General features: G+C 33.8%; 1 long non-coding RNA gene across 1 annotated transcript; it reads right to left on the reverse strand.

Annotated features, from left to right (window-relative positions):
- Positions 1-2577: 2577 nt before the first annotated feature.
- On the reverse strand, positions 2578-26952 carry LOC129981469 (uncharacterized). The gene is made up of 2 exons (XR_008785317.1): positions 26773-26952; positions 2578-2938 (listed from the first exon to the last, which is right to left on the reverse strand). It is a non-coding gene; the product is annotated as an uncharacterized LOC129981469 (long non-coding RNA).
- Positions 26953-27191: the final 239 nt, after the last annotated feature.

Here is a 27191-nt window from a genome sequence, read left to right on the forward strand (position 1 = left end):
TTTTCGCTGGTCGCCATTACAGTTCTGTTTCCGGGTCACCACTTTATCGGCGTATGACTCCGCGTTTTAAAGTGCAGATTGTAAACGCTCGATACATAAAATAAACATTTCTTATTTCAGGATATTACGACCAACGATTGAAAGTGTTTTAAAGAAATTTAAATCAAAACACAAACTACGTCAAATTCAAGCAACGGCGAGCATCTCACTCGTTCTATTTATTTTTACAGTATAAATCTCGTTGCCAGATGCAACAGCAGAAAAATAGTTTCATTTAACACAAAAATATATAAAATATTTTTGATGCAATTACTTCAAAAACAAACATGAACAATTATAACAATTAAACAAATACAAAACATTAATAATTATTTATAATATTTAGTTACGTGTGAACCACAATAACTTGCGATGATGTGTTACTCACAACCTGTTCCTACATCACTCCCTTGCCAGTAACGAAGTTACGCTAATTAGAAAAAAAAATTGAAAATGACATTTAAATTTAATATGAATATAATGCACTAGAACAACATTTTAGGCATTGTCTGCAAAACGCACAGGTCGTTTTATTTTTCTTCCACAACGTGTTTGTGTGGTTAAAGCCGGCAGTTTGTCATCCTTTATTGAATCACTTAATGTATTCTTATGTTGCATCCTTTCAGTTGAGCCACTTCTTTTGGGTTCACAAGGTGCAGGACTGTTAACAGTTGATGGCAATGGAGCATCAGAAATGTCAAAATGTGTTAACTTATAGGCTGGTCACTTGTTGATTCATCCTATAAATTAACAGATATTAAATAAAATCCTTCTTTACCTTTAAATAATTTTAAAAAATATTGCGAATTAAATATTTGATAAAACAATGAAAATGGTTTGAATTTCAGAAAAACAATTTAGTCTACTCCGCCTACTAAAGAAATATTTTCAAAAAAATGACAAAAAATGGGGAAAATTTACACGAATTTTAAAATGCTAGCAGTAAAAGGATTTTTTTTTTTTAATTTTGAAGTGGCGTAAGAATTATCCATGTGAAACAGTTTTCGGAAGTTATTGTGGAAAACATCAAACTTCAGCATTTTTAAATTAAAATTTCAAAAAATATCGTTACGAAATGCACATTCCTAACTTTCTAAGAATTATAAGAGCCAAATTTAGTCGCTACAGGTGAAACGGTCCAGCCTGTAGAGCGCCAACATACACATTCATCTTTATCATTAATACAGAATCTTTTCTGAATATTTCCTCCATTATACACAAGTTAGGGCTACTGAAGTTGAATCCTTCATTTCCCTTTTAAAATTAAAATTTAGTTCTTAATTAAAGTCTCTTTGAAAATTAAAGTTTTAGGTGAAATGACTAAATTGGATTGGCGCATGTTATGATTAACATAGCGGTGCACATTTTCTTAAATAATACGAGCTGTATGTCTCAAAATTTGAAATCAAAAATTTTCTGCAGAGGAAGCCATTAAGAATAAGTTATTAATTTGATTAAAATATTTCGCGACTATATTCAGCAGATCACTAATGGCGATTGGCACAAAAAAAAACTTTCACTTATATTGTTGAAATGAAAATTTTTAAATTCAGCGAGTTAAAACACTAACGTCAGGGAGGCATGCAGTTAGAAAGAAAATAAATAACAACTGTCATGCATAGAATTAATAATAAGAGATATTTGCCATGCAATTTAACTTATATAATTATGGAGACTGCAGTAAATTTTATTAACAAAAGCACGATAAGGCAATTACATTTGTTGGCACCGCAGGACAAGTGTTAACACCTGCGGGGTCCATTTAGACAATACTGGAAATTAGGGCGGCTAATTAATAAACTTGCATCGTAAGGTTTTTTGCACTCTTCTTTACAAATTGGAGTGAATAAAAAAAACGCCAAATGTTTTAAAAAAAATGCCAACTGAAAAAAATTTGACATATTTCTATCATTTTTTTTATTATCTTTTAAAAATGGAACTAAAAAACTTCGTTTTATTTTCAGTGTAATCTGTCTATACAGAATTTTGACTTTATAATAAAGCGAAAACAAATTTCATTCGGGAAAAAAAATTATCTAGAAGACTAATCCAGCGAACACCCATATCAGGCTATAAAAAGATTGGATATATTAATTTATCCTATGTGTGGTTGTTCAAAATTTTTAAAATTTTGAAGATTTCGAGCGAAGGAAAAGAAAAAAAGATGGTATTCTTAGAAATTTTTAGTCTTCTGATGGGGCCCTCAGTTACTGCAGAGAAACAGATTGCACTGTCGCAAGGTACGCAATTAAGAATAATCGATTTAATCGGTTACAGGCCAGCTTTGAGTATCAAAACTTTACAATCAAATGAGTCTTTGCGGTCTCTAAAACAAAGTTCGTATTAAAATTCAACTCTGAATCGAATAGAGTTGTCAAAGGTAGATAATACCTGCATATACACGAAGATTTCAGAAGTTGAAAAATTAAAAATATATATAAGCAAAATGAATATTTGGTTATTTCAGGGGAATACACAATATTTCGTTTCAGATTTAAATATTTTACAAGTTCTTAAAAAAGGAAGACCCACAAACAATACAGAAGAATTGATAATTTTATTTTATTGATGGGCATCTGTGGGCTACGTGGAATACAAAGAAAAAAGCAGCAAATTAGTTGATACGTTTTCCAGTTCAGAGCATCATATTAAGAATTGAAGGCCGATTAACTTCTTTTTCCTTCAATCATATCCGTTTGCAGCAGTTTAATTTCACTTGGGAAGATGTACTGGATCTTTAATACAAGTTTCCTCGCGATGTGTGTAGACTTAGTCGATTAGATTTTTGCATGTAGCTTTCAGTTAGGCTGTAATCTCTTATGGTTGCAAATACGATATCATGGTCCATCTTCATGCTCACAGCTTTCTTAAAGGTAGAGAAACATCCCGAGAAAAGTCTCTAGGGCAAAGGAGTCATCAAGTTCAGGATATGAAAAAGAAAAAAAAAGCAGTATTAAGGATTGAATTTTTAAATATTTTTAGCAATCCTATGAGCACAATATATACAGAAATTTCTAATACAAATGCATGTCTGTTGATAAATAACGAGTAGCATTTAGTAGAATAATTCATTTCTTGAAAATCATAGGCGCACAACATTTTGTTGACAGAACGTTTAATCGATAGACATTCATAAATGCATAAAATCTATAAACTTAATTACTATTTTAATTTAAACTGGATTTTAAAACCCATCAGCGTTTTAAATACTAGTTTCTGAATTCATTTCAAGTTTAAAGTTACATGGTTATTTTAAGACAAATTCAATTTTAAACTGTGATCAAATATCCGGAACGACATCTAAACCGATCTAAACCTCCGCACCACTTCAGAGGAAGACAACGGATTTTATGGGAATTAGACCTGCTTATGCAGCAGTTTTTTGTTGGAATCTGGTTTGGAACTGGAAACTTCCACTCCAAAGCCTAGACCACACCACCGAATTATTTCAAATATGGCTGTTAAATATGCGCAAAACTTATTTGGAATTTGAGAAGTTAACTTTTAAATCAGAATCTACTTCCCCATTTGCATATAATTAAGCATCTTTAGATAATTATTATTACTCAAGTACATATGTAAAATATTTTTTGAAGAAACAGACATGGAGTTCTTAAACAAATTTTATTCCTCACAATTAAGGAAATTTTATTTTTTTTTTCACTGTTTAACTGTTATTTTTTTCAGTGCAACGTACCAACTAGAGATGTAGAAAGCGGAGAGGGGGGGAGACAATAAGAAAGTATTCTGATCTAGTTTTAAATGAATTTGCCGGCACAACGTTTTGGTTCTGTGAGAAAAAAATACAACCCATGCAACTCAGAAGTTAAACTTGCAGTGAAGTAACAGTTCTAGTAATTAGCAAATTCTACTTAAAATCGTGATGGCACAAAAAAATCTTGGTTATAATTTCATGTAATTTATATAATTCAATGGAATTCAACTTCAACTGACTGTGACCAAGGTTCGTGTGTGAACTTTTACAACATATTTCTAAAGAAACATGTAAAATGAGATGAGTTCTAGAAGAATATATAGAAGAAAAACAGAATATAATAGAAGCAAAAATACAACGTGCCTACAGTTCTAATATCCAATCATTATGATGTTGAGTGTCTGCATCGTTTCGCATATAATAGTAACAGTATTATTTTAATGGGATGTCAAACGTTAAGAAGATTTCTTGGACATTAATTCAAACCGGATGAAAGTTATTAAAAAGCATTCTTGTTACCAAATAATTTGCATTAAATGCCCAGGCAATTCCAAGAGAAAGAACACCGATTAAGATATTTATTTTGAAGAAACATATTTGAGTTCAGATTTTCGCAACACATTTCGAACTCCTTTGATTTTTAGTGCTATAATTTTTTTCTCAAAGGCACACTATTTACAAGTGCAGGGGAAAAAAAGCTAACGACCGGGGTCATCGCAGTTCATGTACTTTTCTTGCACGGTATACTGCTGGCTGCCATGGCTATTCTCAACACAGGGGTGCATGCGACGGTCCTCATGGTAATTGATTTTTGAGTAGCCAATGCGTTAATACTGTAAACATTTCAGGGGATATCTAATATATTTATTTCACTGGTAATTTTATTCCGAGGAATAAATTCTGACAATTTAGAGGAATGGAATGTAGATGCGATGTTTTAAATTGAGAAGTTATCCATCCCGCCGAATGGTTATGCGACACCTAGTCCCTGTAACTCGTTTGATATTATTTCAAAAGGTGCATTTTACAATACCCATAACATCCTTTGAATAATAATTTAAAGATAAACGTGGAAGAACAATAATTGGGTATTGTGAGTAATATTTTTAATTTTATTATTTGTTGAATTTCCTAGAATTAATTTCTACCAGAAAGCTTTTTACGGATTTACAAGACTTCCACTATCGCCAAGATAGCTTTTTTACCCCACAAGAAAAAGGACCAAAATTGAAAGATTAATTTTTGTCAAATAATCACTTAAATATAAAATATGTGTCAAAGGTTGACTGTTTATTATGTATGCTGAAGGAAGATTTGTGCATGCCATATGATATCACAAGACCCGCCGGCATCATCTTTACGGATGAGGGAAGGCAGTCACCGGGCTCCGGCCATTCCCAACTTTGGTGCTTATATGATCGGGATCACTTGTAGGAATAGTGAACCACTCTTTACGCTAAGCCCAAGAAAGTGACCCCATTTCTTGATCCCTAGTAAACTAAAACCTCTTTGATGTCTAATTATAAGTCGAAATGATATACCGGTGGCCATAGAGTACTACCTTCCTTATGGATCTCCAGGTTTCTGATGGGATTTTGAGCATGAGAAGAAATAAGCGGAGGGGAAGTAGGTTTTAATGGTGAAGTTTCTCGGTTGCCGGAATAGGGAGAGTAAAAGAAACAAGCGAAATGCAGAAGACAAAAAGGAGGATAAGTTTGAAGGGACAAAGATCCCTGGGAATCTCAGGACTTAAGCTACCTGTGCCTACCTAAAGAAGACGAGACCAAAGGTACACAAGCTGCAAGAAGATCGAAATCATATCAATATCATTATCTTTACTAAAACTTTGTGAAAAAATTAAGGCCATATAGAACATAAATGCATAACAAAGGATTCCTTTTCAGCGCCATGGGGGGGGGTCATCGGCAACCTGAGTAAAATAAATGCATTACGAATGATTGCACAAATTAACCTGCCTGTTACAATTAATATTACATCAGAATATTTAACGCATACCGAGAAATTCATGTTGGCCAGACGGGCAAGCCATGTGAAATTAGTGAGGCATTCATTTCAGCGTGTTAATGTTTTGTTAATTTATAGGCATGGATTCACTGTCAAAAGGAAGGAAGAACGCAGTTTATCTGCCGATGCAGAAGCGGTGTCTTATCTTGTACTGTTGAAACTTTACATGGCGGAATTTAACCGAGGTTAAACTTTCTCATAAACCTCTTAACATTTTGGCGAAAACTTTCATCCATGATTTAAACTGTTTACCATCATTTACTATTGTTTCTGGTTGGATTTGTTTTTTGTTTTTTTAAATTTATTTATTTATTTTTGAAAATCATTAAGATCTTGCTAAGCAGCTTCAGGCTTTCTTCTCTTTTCAGTTTAGAAGAGAAATTAACAGATCGATAACATTTTTTTCTGCTGCATTTTAGAGACTGATGGGAATCATTTCTTTATATGAGAAACTAAGTGAACAGTAAAACTATATTTAGCGGTATCAAAGTTTGAGTTAATATCTGTTGTCAATTTTGACAGACCTTTTCCGGAAAATCGCTTTTTTTTACGGCAGGTGAATAACTAGTTCCAGTTGTCATTAAAGCAAGTTTTAACAATACGCTTATCTTCAAGATATGAAATTAGGTTCTTAAATGTTTTGATTACGAATTTTTCAAATTGTGTGAAGTGTATGGCCAGGAATAGAAGAAATGCATTTATTTGCAGTTAACACAAATTTTAGAAGATGTGCACTGAGAACTCGTGGTTTACTTCCACACAACAAGTGCAAGTATACTGCAGCAGAAGACTTAGTATGGCCAATTCTCTGACATTTAAAATCTCATGAAATTCTATATATAATGTCTAACAAGTGTTCATCTGTCCTGACGTAATAGGCTCGAGAACTTACGGGGAATGAAAAATCAAAACGATATGTTTTCTATCAACGAGCCATTTATATAAAGAGAAAAAAAAAAGGATAATGCATGTTTTTTTTTCAGTTATTTCTTCCTCGAAACATTAATTCCCCTCAAGATGGTTGGTTGGTTAAGTTTTTTGGCACAAAAGCCAGATCTGGTAATGATGCGTTAATCAAATGGTAAAAATGAAACTCAATGATATTAAAATTCTTTAAATGAGGTAAAAGTACAAAAAATAAGCAAATGCATTAAAACGGCACTTGAAAAACATTCAAGAAAAAAGTTAAAGTGCATTAATTGCAGAGATATGAAAAGCATTTTTGAAATGGATAAAAAACCGAATTAAAATTCAACAAACCAATAGTTTGTAAAAATATTAGGATCAGGAATGTTACCCACTAGTTCACGCATGTCTATGGAAACCATTAAAAAAGCGTAACCTACGATTATTTAAAACAGGGCAATCAATTAAAACATGACGTACACTTAAAACTGTATTTCATATCGTACATGTTGGACGGTTCCCCAAATAAAAGGTGTTTATGGCTGAAGCGGGTATGACCAATACGGAGCAGAGTTAATTTTACATCAAGCCCACGCACTGGGATGGTAGGCCAAAAGCGAATCATTGGAGATAATGCAGCTTATTGGAAATCTGCTGCTCCCACGATCGTTGCCACAATTTGCCGAGAAAAACATGTGTTTGCGTCTCCAATGCGGAAGCGCTTGCTGATGAAAAATGACTGCCGATTTTGCTGCAGCATCTGCCATGTCATTTCCAGGTATTCCGACATGGTTCGGAACCCAGCAGAATCAAATATAGAACCCTTTGTTTCAAAATTTTATTCTGCTGGGACCATAATTTCCAAAGCAACCGGATGCATAAGATTATTGAAACTGGAAAGTTTCCAAAGCACTCTTACTGTCAGTGTAGATACAAAAGGTGCGTGTACAAGAAGTCGAAATTTCTTTAAGAGCGTATATTATTGTAACCAGTTTAGCAGTCAAAACAGAGAATGTGGGAAAACTGTAGTTATATGTCTGAGTAGTTAAAACAATTCCGCTACCAACATAATTATTAGATATTGATCCATCAGTGAATACTTCTGTGTACGATTATACCGGCTGCGATGATCTTTAAAGAGCTGCTGAAAGATAATGGATGTTGTGGATTTATCAAATCCCGCAAACGGGTTCAAGAATGAAAAATTTGGAGTATCCCAAGGTGGGAAATAAAAGTAATTTATAGTTGAATTGAAGCATCATGAAGTCCCGAATCATGCAGCAGAATTTTAACTCTCATTAAAGGGAAGAATGTGAGAGGCGCATGCATCATATAGTCTCCGAAGACCAGCTGGAAGAGACAAATGACTAACAGGGCGTTTCGGAATCGACTACATTTGGAAATATTGTGCAATTAATTTCCGATGTTGCAGATTTAAAGGCATTTGATTGCAGATGACACACAGGCTTACTACAGGTGACGTGCTGAAAGCACCAGAGGAAATTCTCAGGGAAGAATGATGCCCCATATTAAGCCTGCTGAAAACAGAAGGCTGTGCAGAACTATACACCATGCAACCGTAACCAATACGGGATAAAAAAAACGTCTTGGTATATTCGGAGAAGGGATAGACGATCGGCACTCCGAGAAGTATTGTTCACACTTCTGCAAATGTAGAATATGTGGAAGGAAAGCGAGTCTTCTATCAAAAATAACTCCCAAAAATCGTACGTCGTCATCAACAGTATTGGCGTTTCCTTGAATGCTAATTATAGGGTCAGGATGCAGATCGAGCTTCCGGCAAAAAATGTACGCAACAACTCTTTTCTGTGGAAAGAGTATCCATTTCTTTCACACCAGGAGACTAGTTTGTATACTGCATTCTGCAATTGCCGCTCAATCAAGTGCATGTTACAGCATTGAATAAAAATCTGCAAATCGTCAACATATAATGTCCCTTAAAAAGATGGAATTTGGAATCGAATTTCGCTAAAGTGAGTGGTAAAAAGCATAACACTGAGAACACTTCCTTGTAGAATACCCTCGGCTTGGATAAAAGTATCAGAATAAAAATTACCGATACGTACACGAAAAATTCAAGTAGTCAAAAAGTTTTGAATAAAAACAGGGAGATTTCCTCTAAAATCCAAATTTAAAAGTGTTGAAGAATACCGTAATGCCACGTGCGATCGTAAGCCTTTTCAATGTCGAAGATGAAAACAAGATGATTTCTGCGAGCAAAGGCATTACGAAATTGTCTCCAGAAGTATTTATGAAATGTTTAGCGTCCTCGTCAAAAGTCCCTCTGCGACGGCGAGATTCATCCGTTTCTCTAACTCAAACAATAAGCGGGCATTGACCATACGCTCGAGCTTCTTGCATATACAACTCGTTAGAGCGATTTGCCTGTAGTTCAAAGGGCTGACTAGACCCTTTCCTGGCTTAAGGATTGGAATCATTGCCTGTTGCCATTGTGACGGGAATTGACTCAGACCAGATTCAATTTAAAAGTTTTAAATTGGAAAGAGAAACCGCATCTAAATGGCGAAGCATAATGCAAGTGATTCCATCACGACCAGGCCTAGTTTCATGTGCTTGAGACAAGGCTTTCTCAAGCTCAAGCAACTTAAAAGCGCTATTATATGCAAGAAATCTGCGTGCAGTAAAATTTAAAAATTTCTTTCGCTCGATTTTTAGTCACTAGAAATTTGGGACTCAACGAATCAATAGCTGAAACTTTTTCAAATGCTCGCCCGAAAACATTAGCAATTTCTATAGGCGAGGAATAACATTTCCCGATTTCAACACAGGAAATGAAAATTCAGAATAGATTCCATTACCTTCCTTCACTTTCCTCCATAGTAATTTGCTAAAAGGTAGAGTACGTGATGTATAAAACATATTTAAGCCAGGATTCCCTCTGACTACGTCGGCGAATGCAGCGAGCATAAGCTTTGGCTCACTTAAATGCAACAAGATTTTCCGTTGTCGGGTATCTACGAAATCTGTTCCAAAGCCGTTTGTTTCCGTTTCCTATAACTGTAGTGACAAACCTTGTTCCACCATGGTCTGCGGAATTTCCGTAGATGTGGTGAGCTTTTGGGGACACTTTTATTTCCTGCTTTCATAATACAATCGAGTACAAGCTGTACTGCTGTCGAGATGTCTGCTGTGTTAATCATACTTTCAGTAATTTTGGTCATTTATGAGAAATCAGCCCAATTCGTATGCAGAAATGGGAAACGAGGTTGACCTTGAATCATACCCCCTCCCCCATCAGCATGGGATATTATAGGAAAAGGGTGACTCATGCAAATCATTTCCAACTGTAAAATTTAGCAACAGCAAAAGCACTGGGGAACATATGGCGAGATCTAAACTGTTAGATACGCGAGGGTTCTGGGAATAAGTTGCCTTCATTATTCCGTAGATATAGCATTATTGGTAATGAAATGTTTGATCTGTCGCTCACGAGAACTTGTGCTGTGCAAACCCTACAAAATACCTCACATTCACGAGAGATAGAAAGTAAACAGCGCAGTAGTAGCTTCTCGTGGAGATCTCCCTCACTTGCCGACAAAGGATGAAAGAATCCAGTGGTAAACAAAGTGAAGGACAGAATAAACTTGAAAGGAATGAAGACCTTTGGAAACCTCCCGATTGGGACATTCGTACCCACCTAAACAGGCCGAGTTTCTGAGTATGCTATAGAGGCCTGTACCGACCTCTTGGAACCGAAGGTTTGATTCTATCACTATGCGAGACAAAAGTCGTTATGTGGTGTCAAGGTTTCCGATAGTCAATTTAATTTTTATTTCTTGGTGAAATGTTTATGGTATGGGATTATCAATCTCTCCCTTGAAAACCCTTAGGATATAAATAATTCGATAATTAGGCCTTCGATACCATCTCTAAAAGGTTATAGTCCAAACTCCTTACTACGAGCTCCATTCCTAGGTCTCGCAGCTCACTTCTCTCGAATCATTTACCAGCCAGATATGTAGCCTTTCTTTGTTTCATCTCTAGAAAGATACCAATGCATTCATGGAACCCAAAATTTTTCATCTAAGGAGGTTGAGAAATGCTGGAATACATTTTGAATTTAGTAAATATTATAAATATTTTATTTGGATAGAAAAAAATTGTTCTAGAGTTTTATGGAACTGAAAAAACATTCACTAATTTTCCAAAACAATTTCTCTGTCCCTTTCAGAAAATTTCATATTTTTTGCTAGTCAGTTCTAGTTGCACATCTCATTTAACCAATCAGAAACGGCACCGAGAATTGATTATCTGAGGGTACAGAATAAAGGAGTTTGACCCCAACCAATTTGTTAGAATCTATATTTCCAGCTATATATTCCCTTGTACATTTCCCGTTCTCTCTATATATTAATTGGAATACACACGACCAAGCGTACTTAGAATAAGCGAAGATATGGCAAAGAACTTATTTGACACGATAAATTGAAGATATTGATTAGAAGCTCATTGGGTCGAAAACTTCGGGACGCCTTTTTTCTTGCATTCGAGTCATGTTTCGTAGATGAAATTACTTCTTGTTGTTTTGAAGATTAGATTCTACATTTGAAGATTTAAGTGAGTTCTTCATGACATGTAAAAATAAAAGTATTAATTGTTGTAGATTTTATGATTAAATATTTATGTAAAGTGATCAAAAAATATATTGCTGCGAAAGAAAAATCGTGTTTTCCTAACACTGAAGGTTTAATGAAGATACTGCCATCTCTCAAATTAAAATAATTTTAATTTGATGCATATTAGTACCAACAATTCTACTGAAGATTTAGATGTAATTTAGAAGATTTGATTATCTCTAAGGCTTAAAATGTTTTAGCTTTTGTCTTTAATTTCAGAGAAGGTTTTTCGAAAACTTTGTTAAAATAGAATCATTTTATATTTATATGTCTCATAATTCAAGAAGCATCTACCATGTTTTCACCGAATTTTGTTGAATCTCCATCCGGGTAAAATTTCTTAAACAGTATTATTTGAATATATTTTTTATAGAAGTTCTTTTTACTTCTGTCGTAAAATAAATATTCAACATAGATTATGATATTCATAATACTTCATTTTAAACAAATTTTAAATCAATTCCAAAATGGATAGCTTAAAAGCAGTTACCAAATTTTTAGCTATTTATACTATGTCGCAAATTGACTTTACCTGTTCAATTTTTAAGCTGTTGCCGTGAAAATATATACATCTCTGGACTAATTATGGTACAATTTCTCAATTCAATACGTATTTTACAGTCGATAAAAAAGAATGCAGTTTTTCCTCATTGTTATCTATGGACTAACATGACAAAAAACTTCCCTGCATATATTACCAATACTGCTATATTTGTTTCTTTAATCCTTGTATCATGCACAGTGCATTATGCTTATTCCTTGTTAATACTGGTACGAAATGTTTATTTTGACAATGTACGCTTGTAAACGTTGCCATGTTTTGAAGACAAACGCGTAAACAGTTTCAATGTGTATTGACTTAGCATAAAATTCTAGAAAAGCCAGAATTCAGAGCATGATGAAAAACATACAATTTAATCCTAGAATCATCCCTTTTGTCCCCCGTAAATTATATTTTGCAATCGATAAAAAGAATGCAGTTTTTTTCCTCATTGTTATCTATGGGCCAATATGACAAGGAGTTACCACTACGCATTTTACCAAAGCTGCTATATTTGTTTCTTTAATCCTTGTATCATGCACAGTGCATTAGGTATGTAATTCCCTGTTAATATCTGGTACGGAATATTTATTGTGACAATGCAAGAGATGCCATATTTTGAAGACAAATAAGAGTGAACAGTTTCGACATATATTCACATAGCAAAAGATTATCATGTAAAAGCCAGAATTCAAAGTATCTGGCTTTTACATTGTAGTTGAAAAATCTATACAACTTTACCCTGGAAGGTAGCTGTAATGATTATTATGCACTCACTTGAAGCAATCCTATAGATATGCATCCACAATGTTAGATATTGGCCTGTAACAGGATGCTTTATTGAGATATTTGATGAATGGCACAATGTGTACACAAGAAAGTAAGTAGGTGAAGTGTATTAGACTGCTGAAAAATGGATTTTTAAGAATACTCAAATTTTGTATCTTATTTCAGAGAAAAGATTGGATTTAAATGCGAGCGGTAAATACTGAGAAATTTAGTGCGACCCATTGAGAAAATTGCAGTATATTCTTTAGCGGCTGCAACACTTCATGCATTGATGTTCAAATTCAGGAAGATACTTTATCGTACTGCTATTATTTGAAGGAGCCGAATTTCCTGAAGTATCGGCATTCTCCGAGACTTGGGTGCAATCGAAGAGTTGAGAATTTGGATTATGCAAATTTTGCATGAAGTATTGCGATTATTAGATGCCAGACAAGATCAATGATTTTCTAAATCGGCAAATAAAAAATATCTTACAAATATAATACAAGATGAGCGATATATATACTTAAAATTACTTGCATTATTGTTCGAAATGCTTTTTAAAACGAAAATAGAAAAATATATATTCAAAGAAGTCATTTTTAAATTTGTTTTATAACCCCTGAAATCCGAAGCTTATTTTCTCTTGTGAATTTGGAAACGATGGAGCTTTATTTCAGCATTTGTCCTTTTCAATCAAGAAGGAAATTTCAAAGAATGTCATTCATGTTTATCAAAGAAAATCCACAACGGAGATTTTATTGAAAAAGGCTGAAGAGAACTGAAGTTAGAAAACAATCAAGTAACTGAAACAATGAAAATTATTGTTGCAAATGTACTTTGAATTATTTTTTTAATTCGTTACATTTTAAATATGAAAGACCGTAAAAAATTAATATAAGTAATATCACCGACAGGCTTTTCAGAATTTTTATGTTGGGCCAGTTTTTGTTCGAAATTATCGAAGAATCGCGTCGAAATATTAATAAATTTTTGATTAAAAAAATGCCCAAGTTCTGCAAACCTCTTAGTGCCTACTATCTAAAAAGTAATTGTTAAAGTTCTTTCTTGTAGACGTTTTGAAAGTCTACAAGAAAGTGCATGGTGCAAGAAGATGCATTTTTTGTGCATGTTGCAATTTACAAATAGTATGTCAGCCTAACATTGTTAAAATAAATATTTACAGCCATTTTTAATTGAAAAGCGCTGCACAACTACACATTACTTACAAATAATTAGAAATATCTGTTCGCCATTTGTCAAATTTCCTCATGAAAAACCTCCAAAATTTTTAGACGGCCACGAGACAGTTTATCCCAGTGCTGAATTCCCTCTCTCTTCATTGTCTCAATTGGGTAGAGTATCTCAATGTTCGCCTTATGTTAGTCTTAATAGCTCATTCCAAACTCTTAACTCCTGGAACTTAATAATAAAATAAGTATTCCAACACTTCCTTCTGAAGATTATAGTTCCCTATTCTATAAATATATGTTCATTGCTTTTTATTTGGAGCTCCATCTCCTGACACTGTCAGGACTAGTCTCATGTTTAAGTTCAACAGCTCATATGCCTCTAGTCATTGATCATTGGAATTGTTTTATACTCCTTTCCGACATCAAACAACCAAATTCACTCAATTGAATTCAATCCACCTTTTGAAAGGCATTCCTTTGTCACGTGATGCGAAACAATGAGACAAAAATTTAACAAGATGCATACGATGTTCGACTCATGAAAAGCCACATGGAACAGCCATATGAAATAAAATACTTGCATATCTCAAGAATCGTCTCTAAACAAAAAAGCAATGCTAAATTCTGCCGAGAAGAATAATTAAGAATTTATAAAATTTTTTGCTCTCCTCGTGATATATGAAAGGAGGAGGAGAGATCAAGAATCATAATAAAATAAGAACATTTCAGAATTATACCAAAAAAGAACTTTTTGTGCAATGTGCAATACAGCACGGCAATGGAGCAACACAGGTTGAGAAGGCAGTTTTTTCCAATTTTTTTTAAGAAACGATAAATCGCACCATATTTGAAACAGATAATATGGAGTAGAAAAGCTAGATGTGATATTGAAAGTTTTCAACCACCCTTAAAAATCCGAAACTGGCAAGAAACATACTTGCCATTTCGGATTTTCGAATTCAGTAACCAGTGCACGATACTAATCCCTGCATGTTAAACCAAGCGATGTGCATACCATATAGCATGATCGTGAAGTGTTAGGACTGCAGATTCTCAAAAAGAGAAAAATGCGAGGAAAGAATGGTGGTGACAATGACTAATTTAATTAAAGAACCTTTTCTTCTAATTTTGGAACTCTTGCATCCTTTCTATAGATTTTAGTGGTATGGGATGACCGAAGGATTATATGCTATTCACCACAGACTCTCCCTCCAGTGAGTCGGAAGTGAGACGAACGATATGGATGTTGAGTGGTGATCTATTTAGTTATTAGCTGTTGTCTAATGGGCCTGTACCCAGTTAAGTGGCGAGTGTGTGTGGTTGCTGCGTCAAGCGAGTCTGACAACTTTGGTTTTGCTGTGTCAAGCGAGTCTGACGACTTTGGTTTTGCTGTGTCAAGCGAGTCTGACGACTTTGGTTGCGGGTAGATGGAGCACAACAGCTGTATGAAGGTTGAAGGTTCATTGTCCGAGGTCACCAATTTAGCGATGTGCTAGGATAGAACCTGGGACCTTGTGGTTAGCAGTCCAGTAACTAAACCATTATACTAAAACAATTGTTCCCTATTCACCACAAGATTATCAGAGGATTGTGATTTTGCTGTATTTCCAGTTAGTATCTTGAAGTTTTCTTAATGTGAGGCAGTATTATGTAAATCCCACCTAATTCTGATAAAGGTTTTCGATTCAATACATATAGTACAGTTTTTTTGGTAAATTCTTCTCTCGTTAAAAAATAATCGAGTGTTTTCCAGTTATGTATATGGTAATGTAACATGGGAATTTCCACTTGAACCTCCATTGGATGGTGCAGTAACTGAATTTTAACGGTACAATTAAAATCACAATATTTTTAAAACTCAAATAATCTTTTTTTAAACCACAGCATGTGAAATCCTACAAGGCCTGCATCCTCAAAATCGCATTCAGGCAATTTAAATAAAATATGTCTTATTCAGAAAGTTTTAAAGCATTCAAACTAAGAATTGCTTCAGCACTGGCACTCGCTCATTATTCATGCCAACAAAGCATTTTGCATTTTTTTTTTCTTAGAGTTTCCATACGTGGCCTTTTTTTAAAAAAAATTATCGCATCATGAATAGAGCAAAAGATCCGTTATTCTTTGTAAAACTTAAGTATATGACACTAAGCGTGCCAAAATTTTTTTGTTTTGTAACCTCATCTTTACAGGACAAGGCTGCATTTTGAATAGTATTAGAAAGTGGAAATATAAGGCACACACCATAAAATTATCAATCAAACCAAAAAACCAGATTTTAGATTATGGCTTAAAGAATTGGTAACTTCGACCGTTATACCAGCCTAATAACCAGATTTTAGATGAAAAATACGGCTCTCCCTTAATATAAATTAACGACCGCACTCCATTCTCCAATATTACGGAGCTCCTGTTTACTAAACTCGATTATTTCCGTGCAGCTAATTGCCGGAGTGTCCGTATTCTCTTATAAAAAAAATTCCAATACTGCTGTCAAAAAAAGATATGGCTCAAAGAATTGGTAGCTTCGACCGTTATACCAGCCTAATAACCAGATTTTAGATGAAAAATACGACTCTCCCTTAATATAAATTAACGACCGCACTCCATTCTCCAATATTACGGAGCTCCTGTTTACTAAACTCGATTATTTCCGTGCAGCTAATTGCCGGAGTGTCCGTATTCTCTTATAAAAAAAATTCCAATACTGCTGTCAAAAAAAGATATGGCTCAAAGAATTGGTAGCTTCGACCGTTATACCAGCCTAATAACCAGATTTTAGATGAAAAATACGACTCTCCCTTAATATAAATTAACGACCGCACTCCATTCTCCAATATTACGGAGCTCCTGTTTACTAAACTCGATTATTTCCGTGCAGCTAATTGCCGGAGTGTCCGTATTCTCTTATAAAAAAAATTCCAATACTGCTGTCAAAAAAAGATATGGCTCAAAGAATTGGTAGCTTCGACCGTTATACCAGCCTAATAACCAGATTTTAGATGAAAAATACGATTCTCCCTTAATATAAATTAACGACCGCACTCCATTCTCTAATATTACGGAGCTCCTGTTTACTAAACTCGAGCATTTCCGTGCAGCTAATTGCCGGAGTGTCCGTATTCTCTTATAAAAAAAATTCCAATACTGCTGTCAAAAAAAGATATGGCTCAAAGAATTGGTCGCTTCGACCGTTATACCAGCCAAATAATCAGATTTTAGATGAAAAATACGGCTATTTTAATATAAATTAGCGACAGCACTCCATTCTCCAGTATTACGGAGCTCCTGTTTACTAAACTCGAGCATTTCCGTGCAGTTAATTGCCGGAGTGTCCGTATTCTCTTATAAAAAAAATTCCAATACTGCTGTCAAAGAAAGATATGGCTCAAAGAATTGGTAGCTTCGACCGTTATACCAGCCTAATAACCAGATTTTAGATGAAAAATACGACTCCCTTAATATAAATTAACGACCGCACTCCATTCTCCAATATTACGGAGCTCCTGTTTACTAAACTCGATTATTTCCGTGCAGCTAATTGCCGGAGTGTCCGTATTCTCTTATAAAAAAAATTCCAATACTGCTGTCAAAAAAAGATATGGCTCAAAGAATTGGTAGCTTCGACCGTTATACCAGCCTAATAACCAGATTTTAGATGAAAAATACGATTCTCCCTTAATATAAATTAACGACCGCACTCCATTCTCTAATATTACGGAGCTCCTGTTTACTAAACTCGAGCATTTCCGTGCAGCTAATTGCCGGAGTGTCCGTATTCTCTTATAAAAAAAATTCCAATACTGCTGTCAAAAAAAGATATGGCTCAAAGAATTGGTCGCTTCGACCGTTATACCAGCCAAATAACCAGATTTTAGATGAAAAATACGGCTATTTTAATATAAATTAGCGACAGCACTCCATTCTCCAGTATTACGGAGATCCTGTTTACTAAACTCGAGCATTTCCGTGCAGTTAATTGCCGGAGTGTCCGTATTCTCTTATAAAAAAAAATTCCAATACTGCTGTCAAAGAAAGATATGGCTCAAAGAATTGGTAGCTTCGACCGTTATACCAGCCTAATAACCAGATTTTAGATGAAAAATACGGCTATTTTAATATAAATTAGCGACAGCACTCCATTCTCCAGTATTACGGAGCTCCTGTTTACTAAACTCGAGCATTTCCGTGCAGTTAATTGCCGGAGTGTCCGTATTCTCTTATACAAAAAATTCCAATACTACTGTTAAAAATATATGGCTCAAAGAATTGGTAGCTTCGACCGTTATACCAGCCTTATCATCAGGTTTTAGATTATGATGAAAAATACGGCTCTCTTTTAATATAAATTAGCGACAGCACTCCATTCTCTAGTATTACGGAGCTTCTGTTTACTGATCTCGAGCATTTCCGTGCAGCTAATTGCCGGAGTGTGTGTATTCTCTTTTACAAAAAATTCCAATACTTTTGTCAAAGAAAGATATGGCTCAAAGAATTGGTAACCATTATAAGTATTTTCATTTAATAATCGTGTATGTCAATTCAAAAAAATCATTTTATGCGACCTTCTATTCAGGAATATTTGGTATGATAACGCATCTGGGGAAAGAACAAATATACTTGGAAACATATTCCTGAAACCAGTGTTCTCCTTTCTTGAAATATTTCGTAACAATAATAAAAGGTATTATGTTCATATTTTATTTTACTGTGAAAATATTTGAAGTGAACGTCACTAGCAGAAAATTTGCCTTATTTTTGTTTTCGAAACTGTATATAAAATAAAAATTTACGTATATGGGTGCTTAAAAATCTAAAAGCTTTTCATTAACTGGAGATTAATCTTTATATTTAAATTTTTAAATACGAAAAGATTGAATTTTTGTCAATGAAATTTATATATATGTGACTGATATCATACGATTTCCAATTTTATTAAGTCAATTTTAAAAAGTAACATTTTTTTTCGCTGCAATCCTTTATTTGGTGAAATATTTTGGGAACGAAGAATTATATAATATCAATCAAATTTGCTTTTGTTTAAATTTCAAAAGTTAATTTCATCTAAATATCATGATAAATAAAAACAGTTGTACATATGGCAAACAACGTTTCCCCTATAAATGTTTTTAAAATTATTAACAAACTTCTTTATTTCCTTAAGAAAAATATGCATCTATAATTTTCTTATCACTTTTTTAAATCAATCGAAAAGAATTGATTATGCCTCTTATTATAAGAAACTGAACCCAACAAAATAAATCGAACTCATTTGCTGATATTCAATATGAACTGAATTTTAGATAAAGGGTTCAATAATTATTTTGTATATAATCTTGTACCTGCAATGAGTTATTTAAAATTCGAAATATTAGGAGAGGGAAAATTCAATACCAAAATCAGTTTTGTTCAAAATCCAAAAGCAAAAAAAAAAAAAAAAAAAAACCCTAATTCACAAAATATTACTGTCAAAAAATATTCTCAAAAAACAAAATTGGAAATATGCTTCAAAATTCCTGAGCGCTTTCAAATGTAACATGACAATATTAACTTCATTGTTAAACCCTACAAAAGAGATTTTTAGTTGGCTCTAACTTTATAACCTTGAATAACGGCTGCCCCCATTAAAGGGTGGCACCAACTTTTGCACGGTCTCCGCCGATCCCCGCTTATCCAAGCGCCGTGGACACGCCGTGTTTTCGTGTGACGTATGTACTCGGGATTTTATGACAAAAACTGGTTTGGAAGACCAACAGAAACGTGCACATCCCATGGAGTTCATTAACGCCATGAATACTGTAAGAACAAAAAGCATATAGAGTGATCAGGAGTCCCCCCCCCCAATGCTAGCAAAGAATGCGGCGAAGTTGACCTTAAAAAGATCCGTTTTATTAATCGGGAGCTAGCCTGGATTTTCCAGGAAAGGCCACGGATTCCATTAAAAGGAAAAGATAATCCCGGCCATTTAAATAATTTGTTATATGGCTTCTGGAGGTCACGAGGAAACTCGGGCTCGGTTCTCCGATACAACATCCAATTACGTAACACGACCTAAACTTCCTCCACCAGTTCAGGTCCTTTTACTGAAGCTCCATTTGCTTGATCCTCAATCCACAGGAGGATACTCCGGCCTACTCGAAATACAACGTATCCTGGCATATCATGGCCTGTAACTGACAAAAGAACAAGATCTAGATCATTTGATGTGGCACTTTTAAGACAGCTCCCTCCAAGCGCTGGTATTCACACCTGAGAACATTTTGCAATTTCCCAAAGACTCCAAAAGAGGTCTGCCTTGAACACGCGGTTTCAACATCGTCCAAGCAACAGGGTCGGAAAAGGAACCGCGCTCTGATGGCCACACAGTCCGGCTCAGAATCTTTACAGAAAAGCCGACAATACTGCTTGTTATAAGTTTAAAGACCATAAATAATGATAATAGTGTGATTTAACACCACTGGATTTTCTTTTTATGAGGTTATTTGAAGTCAAAGGTCTATGCCAACAAGCTCACAAACGCGTGCGAATTGAAGGACGAAATTCAACGCTGCATCAACGAAATTCAGCCCCATTTATGCAAGATAATCATGGAAAAATTCGACAAAAGATTGCCTATGTGCCAGCATAGCCGTGGAGGTCATTTGCCCTATGTGTTATTCCATACATTATCCTATTCTGTGTATTTTACGACTAAATAAGAAAAATAGCAATTTAAAGGGGGAAAAAATACTGTTTTTTTAGTTTAAATCTTGCATAAATTTTGGGATACCTTTATTATAAACGGTACGCTGGTTTCCGATTTTAGAATCATTCGTGCCCTTGCAGAAGATCTCTGAAAGAATATTATGACGTCTACAATTTTTGCTTTGTCGGACCTTCTTGCAAGCCCATACATAAAAGAGGTTGCATTGTAAAGGACCCTATCATAATGCCACTAATAATGCCACTTATATCGCCACTAATAAATCACACATTTCAAATAATGAATCACTATTCAATAGACGCATAGACGTCTCCGGCTCGACGGACCATGTTTCGGCCCATGATAGCTCAGTTTTTAGAAAACTCAATCGCATATAAATTAAATTCTTGGACTGTATCTCCATTGCTTTATTCTCAACACACACACACACACTAAAAGTTATATCATTTAACCACTTGGTGGCGCTACAAAATTAGTAGGTGGAGTGTTCTGCTGACTTATAGACGCCAACACCTAACCACAGTAATTTTTTAATTGACGCTGGTGACCTGATGGCCTCTCTTCTAATGGAGAATATCCTTGATATCCATAACGCCTGCCTAAACTTTCACTGCCTGTTCCAGTGGTCCCATTTTATATTTGGTAACTTTGACTCAGTGTGGTGTCCAAATCCACGCTGTACCCAATTACCTGAGCGTTGAGGACTAGTGAATCATTTTTAAATGCCACTATGTCAGCCTTAAGGATACCAGAAGGCTGATGATAGATGTCCTCAATTACTTTGAAACTTTTTTTACTCAAGGAGCAGCGAACATAATTTGCAAGAGTACCATACCTCTTATCTCTTAAACCATGAGTTCGGAAACGCTTCTGTACCACATGGTTGTCTAGGATGGTACACCCCACCTACCAGTTTCTTAGTTTGTTGGGAGGTCCTCTAGACGTCTTTGTCCGGATGCTAAAGCATTAATACTTGCCTTAATCATTGATAAAATCTTTTCTGTATAAAGGAAGGCCCATTAGAGATCCAGATGTGCTAGCCAGTGGGTTTACATGATGCCTGGAGTGATTTACCATCAACAGAGGCATAAAGCCACCTGGTCCACATCAACCACCGAGATAACTTGCATTAAGATTAAAACCATCTAGAAAGAGACTTTTTCCCTCATTAATCGTTGTTATAAATATTCGATAGCCCTCCAGCAGGGGCAGATTTATTAAAATGGTTAAAAGAAAAGGTCAACTCCCCTCCCTCAAAAAAAGCTAAAAAAACAATGAAATGGTTTAAACAGTCAAGGTGGAGTCTCATTTCGGATCAACGGAGACGTGGCATACACAGGTCGTCGTCTGAAATGCAGTATAAAAGTAAAGGACGGGGTGTGTCGATCAGGAGGTCCAGCCATTTTCTCAGGTATCCAGTCATCACAATGTCGGCTTTTTTTAGTGATGAGGCATATGCTTTGCCCAAAGTCCATAGATAAGTTCCGGGTAGAATGTGGTACTTCAGGGGGAAAAATAGCCCTTGTGGGTGAAGAGGTACCCTGACTGAGGTCTTGAGCTTAGGTAGATGGTTTTCTAGGATTTTGACTTTTGCTTTCCCGATTGTGGAACCCCCATGCAGCCCCCCCCCTTCTCCAGGTGCAGGAATTAGGTATTTTCAACCCGGAAGAAACCATTTGCCACTTTAATTTTCTTGTATCCATTCTGGACTAGGGATACTGTAAAAGATTTTAAAATATTCTTGGGCTAGAGTACTAGGGACTTAGAAACATTCAAAAGTTTCTGCAAACCTATAAGACTATAGCACTAGTAAATTCACTCTAAAAATTTAAGAAAATGCAATTTCATTACATTTTTTTCCAATTCATTTGATTTTGTGATTTTGATATATCTCACCGATGATTTTGGATACCATTTTTGAAAAAAAAAATTACATCTTAAATTTTACAAAATTGTCTAATTAAGTTCATTTTGAACTAAATCCGCACTAAATTATGCATAAATGCCTCTAAAATTTTACTAGATAGAGTGGCAAAGAGTTGATGAATTCAATACTTAAAACTATATACATTTTAAGTTCCGCCAGAGTTGCAAGTTGCTCAATAATAAAATCTTTATAAATGTCTTGCTTCATGCAATTTGACTTGCAGAGAAGACGAATTCTTAACAAACAGATAAAAATTTCCGTTCCCAGTTATGAAAGATCTATTTGTCATCCATACGGCCGCGGTGACCAAACGATAAGGTCTCGATCGCGGGACCGTAGGGCTCTAGATACGAAACCCGATTCCGCATCGAGTATGCAGATCTGATGCAAATCATGGGTCAAATGTCCTCCCTTTGGTGTGGTGCAGAAGCTTGAAGAGCGGGTGTCAGCTCAAGTATCGTCGTCGTCGTCTAACCATTGTTTGAAATTACGAGTTCCGTCTTAAAATAGCCCCAGTGTTACTTTCAAACGGAAAGTTAATACAGCTAAATTTGTCACAAAGCCTATTGTGAAGAAAGTGAAAATTAAATTTATTCAACGTATATTTTATTATTATAAAGATAACATCGAAATAAATTTAAAGAAAAGGGAACGAAAAAAAATTGGATATGAAAAATCCCATACTTAATCAAGTATGGATAGATTAAGAAACGGGTTTAAAGTGATTTTTTATGTTAATTAAATTATATTTAATGATTCTTGGACTACTATTACTTTTCTCAATAAATATGAAAGAATTTCCAATAATCTTTAATTGTTTCAGGTGAAATGCAATACCAAATATTCTAAATAGCACTTTTTAGTCCAACCTTCTTCTCAATGTATTCATTTGAGTTCCTGGTCGATTTCTTAATCTAAATATTTGATGGAGTTTAAACCGAGAGACTAGAGTGGACTATGAAGCTATTGTTTAAAATGGCTGAAACAGTTCCTAAAAAGTCTTTAAAGTACCTGGACCGTTATTTAGCTTTAAAGTAAATGTAGTTCTAAAGGAAAATTCTGCATAGATTCAGAAGTTTAGCTTTAAAAGGCCAAGAAACATGTATAAAACCTAAATTGTCGACACCAGCAGCAGCCATAAACCCTCATGCCATCCAAATCTGTTTTTCAATTCCACATGATTTTATAGATGGCATCAATTGTTTTTATTTTCTCCAGACCATAAACTGACCATTTGACCTACGAATATTAAATTTTGAACCATCGCTCAAAAGAAAATGTTCCTGGAAAAATAGACTTTAAAAAATGCCTGTATTGTTATTTAATCAAGGCCATTTATTTTTTTTTTTTTTTCTGTTACAAAGATGTACACGAGTCGCATTCGTTGTAACCTGATTTATTAACCCCATGACTTACAAATTTACTTAACTTCCTAATTAAACGACAAATCCTCCTCTACCACCCCATCCTCATCATCATCATAATAAAAGGGGTTTGAGATATATTGAAACTTTTCCACGTCATTTTTCTATTTTTAAATATTTAATACTTTCGCTTGATTGCAAACATAAAATTAAAAATTCAGTAATTCGATTCACGTGTCCGACATAAAATTCCTCAACCTCATTCAAAATTTCTCCGACATACGTATGAGAAGAGGTTAATGATATTTCTCACCATTTGGCGGGGGGGGATCATTTCAATATTGCAATCGATCTAAATCGGCTGCGATTTGAGATGCATCTATTAGCGGATTTCTTTGAATATTGCGGACCATATTTTATCTCTGATGATCATCTAAATCGTTCGCTATCCTCGAAAATTAAAAGCTCATGATATCTTCCATTTATATACTTATTGTAAACTTAAATTTATTTACTATTCTACAAATTTCTTTGCATAAATATAATTTCATATCTGAATCCAGAGATGGAATTTTGACAAGCAGTCTTGGACTATCGGGCTGAAATGTGACGCAGTAGGTCGATTGAAAAAATATTAGGCAATTCTCAAACAAGTTTGTAAAAATATAAATTATAAGATATTTGGACTACAGCGTACATGGAATTATTAAAAACCAAATATTTTTTTAATAATTTAATTGTAAATGTATGCAAGATAATGTAATAAATTACGATTTTAATAAAGGAATATAATTGATTATTTATAATATACTGATCCTGGAACATTATGCTAATATATTACAAATATTATGCTATATTTCGTTTGACAGGTCTTGTAAAATAAATTTAAACGTTATTTTGTTTGAAGTTTTAAGATTTCCCTTGCAATCTATCATAATAAATAAAATAAGTGCAAGAAAGGAAATCAAACTTTATGGCTTTATTTAACTTCTTTTTATGGTTAATTTTTCTAGAATTTTATGAATTTCATTATATTTTCATAATATACAAACTAAAAAATATATAAAATCTTGTAGATTATCACATAATGTTAAAACAAAATTAAAAATCTTTAGAGCATGGTATTAAGCGAAGAATTTGTTGAAATATAAATTGTCATTTTATTAAAAGAAGAGTCGATATTACTCTGCGAAGGCCCAATATACACTTTGTTGTATAAATACACCTAAACGGCTTTCGGTATTTCGATTTTAAACAATAACTTATAAGCTAGAATTAATAGTTATCAGTCCTTCGCAATGCTCATATACCCTCCCCTATTCTAAATATTTAAATAAATTACATAATTGTAAAGAAATTCAGGATTAAGTTGAATATTGCTTATGGAAACGCTTTTTGCGTTACCCTTGGCCTTATCTTTTAAATATTTCATTTAAAATATTTACTAAATTTTGTAAAACCAGACGTTTATTATAAGTCCATTCTAAAGATTTAAATTAAACATATTTTGATAGTTTATGAAAGTAAACAGAAATTATGTCGCTTTCATCTGTTTTATTCACTTTGGCTTCCGCAAAGGATCAGTCAGTTTATACCGTCATTGTGTTTTTCGATATAAATGGATGACGCTTCACAAGGAAGTAAATGCGCCAACCAATAATAATAAAAGTCAAACATTTCAATTATTATCAATTAGATTAAAACATCCTTTAGGTGCTCTTTATTTTCCATACTCCAAATGGAATTTTATAATGTTCCTTCAATAGATTTCCGTCGATAAGCATAAAAATTGTCAGCAATTCAGAAGATTATCAAATTCAATTTACAAATATCAAAAACGAAGTAGCAGAATAAACCATACTAAAAATGAATTATTTTCGATCATTACCACTCAAATTCATTTTCAAATAAAAACAATATATGTACAAGCAGATAATTCGAATATAACAATTCAGAAAAAATCTCAATATGGCATAAAAAAATTAATTAAGACAGAACCAATGAGTGTAGTAATAATTTATCGAATCCTTGTAACAATCTTGGCAAACTAATTTGATAATTGTAAATATCTTTTTCAAAATAGCAAAAAAATATGTACAAATTAATCTTATGATTATATTTATTCAGAGAAATCAATTGGATTGTATTAATTTATTCTTAGTTTTTATTTTTCAAATCGATATCAGCATCTGAATGTACGAAAATCGTCTGATCATTTAAAAGTGAGATGATTTATTTTTTCAATTGCTACAGAAACCATTTTTTCCTTTAAAAAAAAAGGCGATTTCTGCCAAAGTTTATAATGTCTTTATAAAGATTTATGTTATATTATATTAATCTAGAATTAATTTTATAGCATTAATGCTAATTTATAAACTTAGAGACAACATATTAAAAGAAACCGGCACCATTTTATTGACCGGCAATGAACTATTTGCAATGAGTTCTAATTCTGAATTGAATCCATAATGCATAGAATTACTCAAAAAACGAGAGTAGACTCGAAGGGAAAAAAATCTAACCAATAAGTAATAATTAAATTTAAAACCTTATTTGTAATGCTCACTTCTTTCTTTTGATTAATAGCTGAAGTCTTTCAAACACTTAACTCAAAAATTTAAAAAACATTTTAACTAGAATGAATGAGAGTTTCTTTGAAAAGAAACGAAAATTCACTCTCATTGAATTTATAAACACATTTCAACTTCCTTTTTTTTAAGTAATTCATATTGGAATAAAATACTAAATATCATCACATCTCCAAGTCTTTTCAATATATTTGCATGGCAGAATACAAAAATAAATTATATATTCTAAAATATATTATTAAAATTCAAGTTCAGTAAATTAAAACAGTACATTGTAAAAAATTTAGCAAATAAATACAAAATAACATTTCAAGAATCACGACAGATAAAAAAAATAAAATAACTCACCCTTGGTCTAATAAATTCTTGCATTGGCAATAAGTCGACCTCATTGGAATTTTAATCTTTTTAAATCTTGCGAGATGTTATTTCGATTCATCAAAGGGAAAAAAATGTCCTTCGTTACATATTTTAATACGTTTAAACGATTTAAAGATGTCTGAAATTACCCAAGCACTACATGTCTCAAAATAATCTGAGAAAAGAATTCTTTTATCAACTCTTTATCTTTAATAGTATTTAACAATAATCTCCAACCCATCACAAATCCATTAAAAATTATTGAATTTCCTAATATTTCTATAGCTACCTAAATGGCGTAATGGATATCATTTCACACGCAATTGCTTGGATTTGAATAGTAACATAAAACTAATATTTCTTCATAATGTCCTCGATTCTTTCGATCAAAATCGATTATTAAAAAC

Source organism: Argiope bruennichi, chromosome 8, assembly GCF_947563725.1.
Source record: "Argiope bruennichi chromosome 8, qqArgBrue1.1, whole genome shotgun sequence".
Classification (NCBI taxonomy): domain Eukaryota; kingdom Metazoa; phylum Arthropoda; class Arachnida; order Araneae; family Araneidae; genus Argiope; species Argiope bruennichi.